Consider the following 6,000-nt stretch of genomic DNA (forward strand, 5'->3'; position numbering starts at 1 on the left):
AGGCCTTGTACATAGTAGGCCAGCATACTGCCAACTGAGGCATATCCCCAGTCATAGACATGTTTTCTCGACCTTGTGTTCCATGGAGGGAAAGCTAGGGCCTCTGGAAGTGAACTCAGGTTTCTAAAGAGCTTAGAAAGGGGTAGTGGAAGACAAAGTGCTAGGGCCCCAAGAAATGATTGCTTACACGTCAGCCTCCCTCCCCTTGTTGCTTGGTTACTTACATTCTCTTCCCCCAGATTTCTGAGCTACCTTCCAATGGATGGACCACCCTATGCCTCACTGGTAGGTCAGACTCTGAGTGTGTGTAACAGATCATCAGGTCCTCTGTCATTCCAGCATCTTCTTGATTCCCTTATGATTGGATGATGTCACCTTGGCTTGAGCCCAGCTCAGTTTCATTACCCCCCATACCCCATCCTCTACATCTTGCCAGCTCCCAAATTTAGTATACTAGCCTTCCTTAATCAAAGAGATATGCAACCCCAGCAGATTCCCCAAACCACAAGGAGTACTCAATCTATATATTTTCCCTTCCTATACCTTTATGCTAAAGTTTAATTTATAAATGAGGTATGGTGGGTGACTAACAGTAAGTGATAATGTAATTATTTATAAAGCCATTATAGTAAAATTTTTGTGGGTGCTTTCTCTCTCTCATAATGTCTATGATGAGATAAAGTGAGGCATCATGATGTATCATCAGGTTGATATGTAAGGGTTATCTCCATTTGAAGCATGTGACACCAAGACCGTCAATCTGATATCTGAGATACTAAGTGTATAATGGGCAGAGCCCATTAGTATGTGGCTGGAGTGATGTTCTGGACAAGATGGAGCAGGATGTTGTAAGATTCTAGCAGGGTACTCAGACTGTATTGGGTCAAAGGTAACTGATAGCACAGACAGCTGAATCTTGATAATGGGGGATTACTGTAAAGTCCACTTGAGCAGCACTCAGTGCCCTTGGTACCGAACTGTAAAATTTACCGTGGATAGGAGTTACCCTAAGGTTAGCCACAGTGCCTCCATCTTCCCTACAACCACGTGCTCTCCTGGCCGCTTCTGACTGTTTCACAGTGTTTGGTTGGGGCAGCAGAGACTAATGTTTCTCCCCGAGTCTTTGGGCTTCTTATGTCGTGGTTTTTGAAACCAGGGAAGCTGTGAAGGGTCTTCATTGTAGCTCAGCACCTAAGGAGGGATGTCTGGCTCTCTGAGTTCCTACCCTGGAAGGATTCCAGGAAGAGTTAAGACCTCTGGGACTTCTGGATCCAAGGCCTTTCCTTTTGATCTTAGCTTATACATCTTTCCGAACATGGTACTTTGCAGAAGGACATATGCACCACCATCCACCTGAGCTCGTTCATGTATGTGTTCAGACATATACAGGTGTTGGGGCTTTTTTTTTTTTTTAGGATTATCTGGATACCAGGGTTCTCTGAGAACAATGTATGTTATATTTCATATAGTTACTTCTGTTGATACATCCCTGGATGTTCTCAGCTTGTGTTTGGTTGTGAGCAGTGTTTTGGTATTCCTTTGGGAAAATGTAAGCCAGCTCTCTAGAAAGCCATCAGCATAGCTGTTTAGCTGTTAACTGAGTTGCTCAGCACATTTGATTCTATGAGCTTGACGTATTTTGGACCCTAAAAATCATCCCATCAGTATAGCCCAGCACTGAATTAAGGACCTATCCTAGCTTATAATGTCAAAATTTTCTCCATTCCCCACTTTTGACAAGATCTTACTTTATAACCCAGATTTGGTTTCCAACTCACAGCTCTCTTGCCTCAGGTTCCTCAGTGTTTGGATTCCAGGTCTGCATCACCATGCTTGGCCTTTATTTCGAGTTTAGTCTTGTCTGGGGATCCCTAGCACGTACAGAGAGGACTCTGGCTCCTATAATCTTCAGGATGAAGCTATGCGTATTTGAGAGTAGTAGATTGTGGGCGAGCATGAGGTACCCCTGAAAACTACGTTTTCTAAGCAGTGAGTAGAGAGAGCCTCATCCCCCCCACTGTCCCTGGGAGCCCCCACCACATGAGCTGTCAGTAGGGGGAGCCCCATTACTTATGGTGGCTCTCCTAGCAGAATCTGGGTGAAGACTGTGTTTAGAGGTCAGAGAAGTTAGTGGGCTTTACCTTCTTCAAGAACATCCCCTGATGTACACTGAAGAGGATAAACCAGGAGTCAGCAGTACAGGGACTAGGCTAGAAAAGAAGTGGGAATCCACTGCTGTGGTATTTCTTAAATGTCCTCCACAACACCATGTGCCGAAGTCATGGTCCCCAATGTGGCAGTATTCAGAAGTGGACCTTTGAGGGGCAACTGGATCATGAGGGCTCTGACCTGGTGAATGGAAGAATCCATTGATGGGTTCAAGGCTTAATGAATGTTCAGGAGAGGGGCATTTGTTACAGAGGCACATACTCTTTGCTTCTCAGCCGCCATGAGGTGGAGGCTTTACCAGCTCTGCGCTTTCTGTGTTTTACAGCATAGATATCATTCATGGTGTGACTCAGATGGGAGCCTATAGGGATGTCCTGCCTCTCTGAAAGCATGAGGCTAAATGTTACCTCTGTAAAACACTTGGCTATCTCTGCTTGCTAGAAGCAAAGTCCTCTCTTAAACTGCCCAGTTTGGCGTTTGCACATCCTGATGGCCTCAGACAAAAGGCTGGGTTTACTCTCTGTTTCTAGGCAAAGTGAGGTAGGTAGGTGAGTATTCAGGTCAACATATCCTTTTATATCATTACTTCCTCTCCCTTACATACGTCCATGGCTTCCGTGCTCTCAGATAACAATGAGAGTCTTTGTGTCAGTCAGTTTTTCATTGCTATGACAAAAATACCCACGGAAAACCAACAACAAAGAAGGGAAGGTTCATTCTGATTCATGTTGTCAGAGCTTTCAGGCCATGGTAACTTGGCCCCATGGGCCCCTTGGGTCTGTGGTGCATTGTGTTGGAAGGATGTGGCAAGGAAAGGTACTTACTTATGGAAACTGGGAAGCAGAGAAAAGAGGGGCCATGGATGAATATGTCCTTCCAGAGCACATCCCCAGTGACCCACACTCTCCAACTAGATCCCCTCCTAATCCTCCCCACCCCCAAATAATGCCACCAAGTTATAGATCCATCAAGAACTTAACTTACCAGTGAGGTTAGAGCCTTTGTAATCCAAAAGCCCATAAGCTGGTAACTAACCCTAAAACACTAGAGCCTTCAAGGGACATTCCTTATTCAAACAATTGCAACCTTCTAGAGAGTTTACAATGCTCTCACTGAGAGATACGTTCTTCGGATCCATCTGACATGCATCTCCAAGATCCCTTGATTTTGTCACACTCTTTCAACCTTAAAGCCTTTGTGCATGTCCTTTTTTCTGGAGCTCATCTTTTAATTTAGACACTTCCCATTCACCTTCCAGGCTCCAGTCTAGGTGTCAGTTTTCTAAAGAAGCCTGACCTTCTAGGTTGGGTCCCACCCCCCAGCCACCCCCTTCCTGTTACTCTCAACTTTCTTGATAGCACATGCTGCACTTATAAACATTTGGAACTGTGCAATTGAATATTTCTCTCCCCTTTGAAAGAATGTAAGCTTCATTGGGGGAAGAGCATGCATATCTGGGGTTTACCCTTTTCTATACCCAGTATAGTGTCTAGCACACACTGAGTACCGGACAAGATGTTTTGATTGGTTGTTTGGTTGAATGAATGAATGAATGAATGAATGAATGAGTGAGTGAGTGGGATCACCAGAAGGCTAGTGCTAAATACTCTTCTGGTCTTGTGAACACAGATTCCTCATGTTGTGTAGATGATGCTCTTCTTATCAATCAAAGGGGAGGACAATAGATATTACAAGTTGTTCTCTGTATATCCCCTGTGACTTTTTTTTTTTCTTTTTTTTTTTTTTTTCGGAGCTGGGGACCGAACCCAGGGCCTTGTGCTTGCTAGGCAAGCGCTCTACCACTGAGCTAAATCCCCAACCCCCCCTGTGACTTTTGAGACTCATCTCTTCTGAGAGATGATCATGGTCTCATCTGTCCTGTCTGTTCCAGAGTCTCTACTGAGATAGAAACAATCCCCCACTAGGCCTACTGCCTGGTTTCTATCAATCCAATATTTATCTGAAAGAGAAAAAAAAAGTGATTTTCTCCAGGCAAATTGCAGATATTACCTGGCTCAGGAAGATGTGATGGTGCTGATGGTCTGGCTTACACCCAGAGAGCTGGCATCTCAGTTCAGCGTATGCGGCACTGGTGCAGTTTCAGGATGGGCCCACCTGAGATGGTCTTGGGGTAAGCTTCAGCATCACCCAGGGAGGTCGGCAGCTGCTTTCAGTAAGCGCTCCAGGGCTTTCTACCGTGAGGTCTACTCAGGTGCTGCTGAGAAGACTGGAGACTTTCTTTTCTTCAGATAACTGGGCTGTATCTTAGGTGCTGGGCTCTGAGCATCTCGAGTCATTTCAGTTGTTCATTGTGGGCCTGCCTCATTCCCAGTCACTCCGCCAGCAGCTTGCCTCTGGGCTTTCTTGCCCTGAGTCAGCAGTATCCCCCTCCGTTGCCTTGGCATTGTGAAATCAAGCTAAGCCAAGCCCGATTACAATGCATCAGTTCATCAGGGAGCCCACATCCTGTAATCCTTTCCAAAATGGTGCTCAGCCAACTGTCAAGCGGTCGTAAAAAGCATCTGAGGCAGCTGAGGATTCAAGGCTTTGGACAAGCCAACAGCAAGAGCCACAGGAAGGGGAGGCCATGCCACTGGCTGATCTCTTCATGCCTACGTTGGTTCTGTTTGCTTACCATGTATCTGGCTGGCACTCTGAAATCCACCAGCACTGCTTGTTGGTGGCCTGGCACTTCTCCACAGAGCCAGTACACCGGGCATTTGGAACTTTCCTCTGTGTTCTGCTGATGAGTTTTGAGAAACAAGCCAGTAGTTTTCTTTGGAGATAGTCTCCATCCATATCATTTTTCTATCACAATCTCTAGGGAGAGATGTTTGTTGACTACTCTTGCCCTTGTCTTAAACAGAGGTATCTCAGGTAGCCCCACTGCTCTGCAGAGGGGAATGGTCCAGGCAGTGTACAGATCAAGCGTGGTGGCAAATTAGAATTAGGTTTGGTCATTGGTGTGAATGGAGGGTTTTTTTTTTTTCAGTCTCTTGGCTCTGGGATTGATTGGTTCTGTCTTTAATGTCCGTTCCCTGATACTTCTTCTTCTTCTTCTTCTTCTTCTTCTTCTTCTTCTTCTTCTTCTTCTTCTTCTTCTTCTTCTTCTTTTTTTCTTTTCTTTTTTTCCGAGCTGGGGACTGAACCCAGGGCCTTGCGCTTGCTAGGCAAGTGCTCTACCACTGAGCTAAATCCCCAACCCCTCCCAGATACTTCTTGAGCACCAGTGTTGACGTCTTTCCTTCCTCTTTTTCTTTCCCTCCACATTCCCTTCCTTCCCCTCCCCTTCCTTCCATTCCCTTCTTCAACAGTCTTGGTGTGCAGCCCATGTTCACCTCAAGCTTGACACAGTATCCTACACACAAGGATTATAGGTATGCTCTACCATACCTGGCTACCAGTGTTGATTTCCATATGGGCCGAATTGTGTCATTTTCTCCCCACATTGTACATTGAAGATTAAAATTACCAGAACTGCCAGACTATGATTACACTGGGAGATGGGGTTCTTTAAAGCAGTAATAAAAGATAAACTCATATGAGTGGTCCATAATCCAATATGCATAATGTCCTTGTAAGAGGAGACTAAGTCACACACGGATACAGAGAGAGGACTATGTAAAGGTAAAGATGTGAAGATAGCTGCTGTCTGCAGGCCAGGGAGAGATTCTTCAGAAGATGCCAATCCTGCTTGACACCCTGTCACATGACAGATAACTGTGCACATCTCTTTATTCTCTGTAACTGATAGGAAGTAATTTCTTTCCTGAAGCTACCCGGTTGTGGTATTTTGTTTTGGCAGTCCTAGAAAACAAACAAAAACAAACC

The 6,000-nt window shown here is 45.3% G+C and overlaps 1 protein-coding gene across 6 annotated transcripts in view; it reads right to left on the reverse strand.

Annotated features, from left to right (window-relative positions):
• RGD1562811 overlaps nt 1-4,715 on the reverse strand; it is a 53,644-nt gene extending 48,929 nt beyond the window's left edge. For 3 of the 6 annotated variants that reach the window (XM_008766351.4, XM_063266331.1, XM_063266332.1), the window contains exon 1: nt 4,180-4,714. The gene's annotated coding sequence lies outside the window, so the exon portion shown is untranslated. Of the gene's footprint in view, nt 1-4,179 lie in introns of all 6 variants that reach the window. The other 3 variants (XM_039082364.2, XM_039082363.2, XM_063266334.1) reach the window with 2 other exon arrangements.
• Nucleotides 4,716-6,000: the final 1,285 nt, after the last annotated feature.

Source organism: Rattus norvegicus, chromosome 8 (assembly GCF_036323735.1).
Source record: "Rattus norvegicus strain BN/NHsdMcwi chromosome 8, GRCr8, whole genome shotgun sequence".
NCBI lineage: Eukaryota > Metazoa > Chordata > Mammalia > Rodentia > Muridae > Rattus > Rattus norvegicus.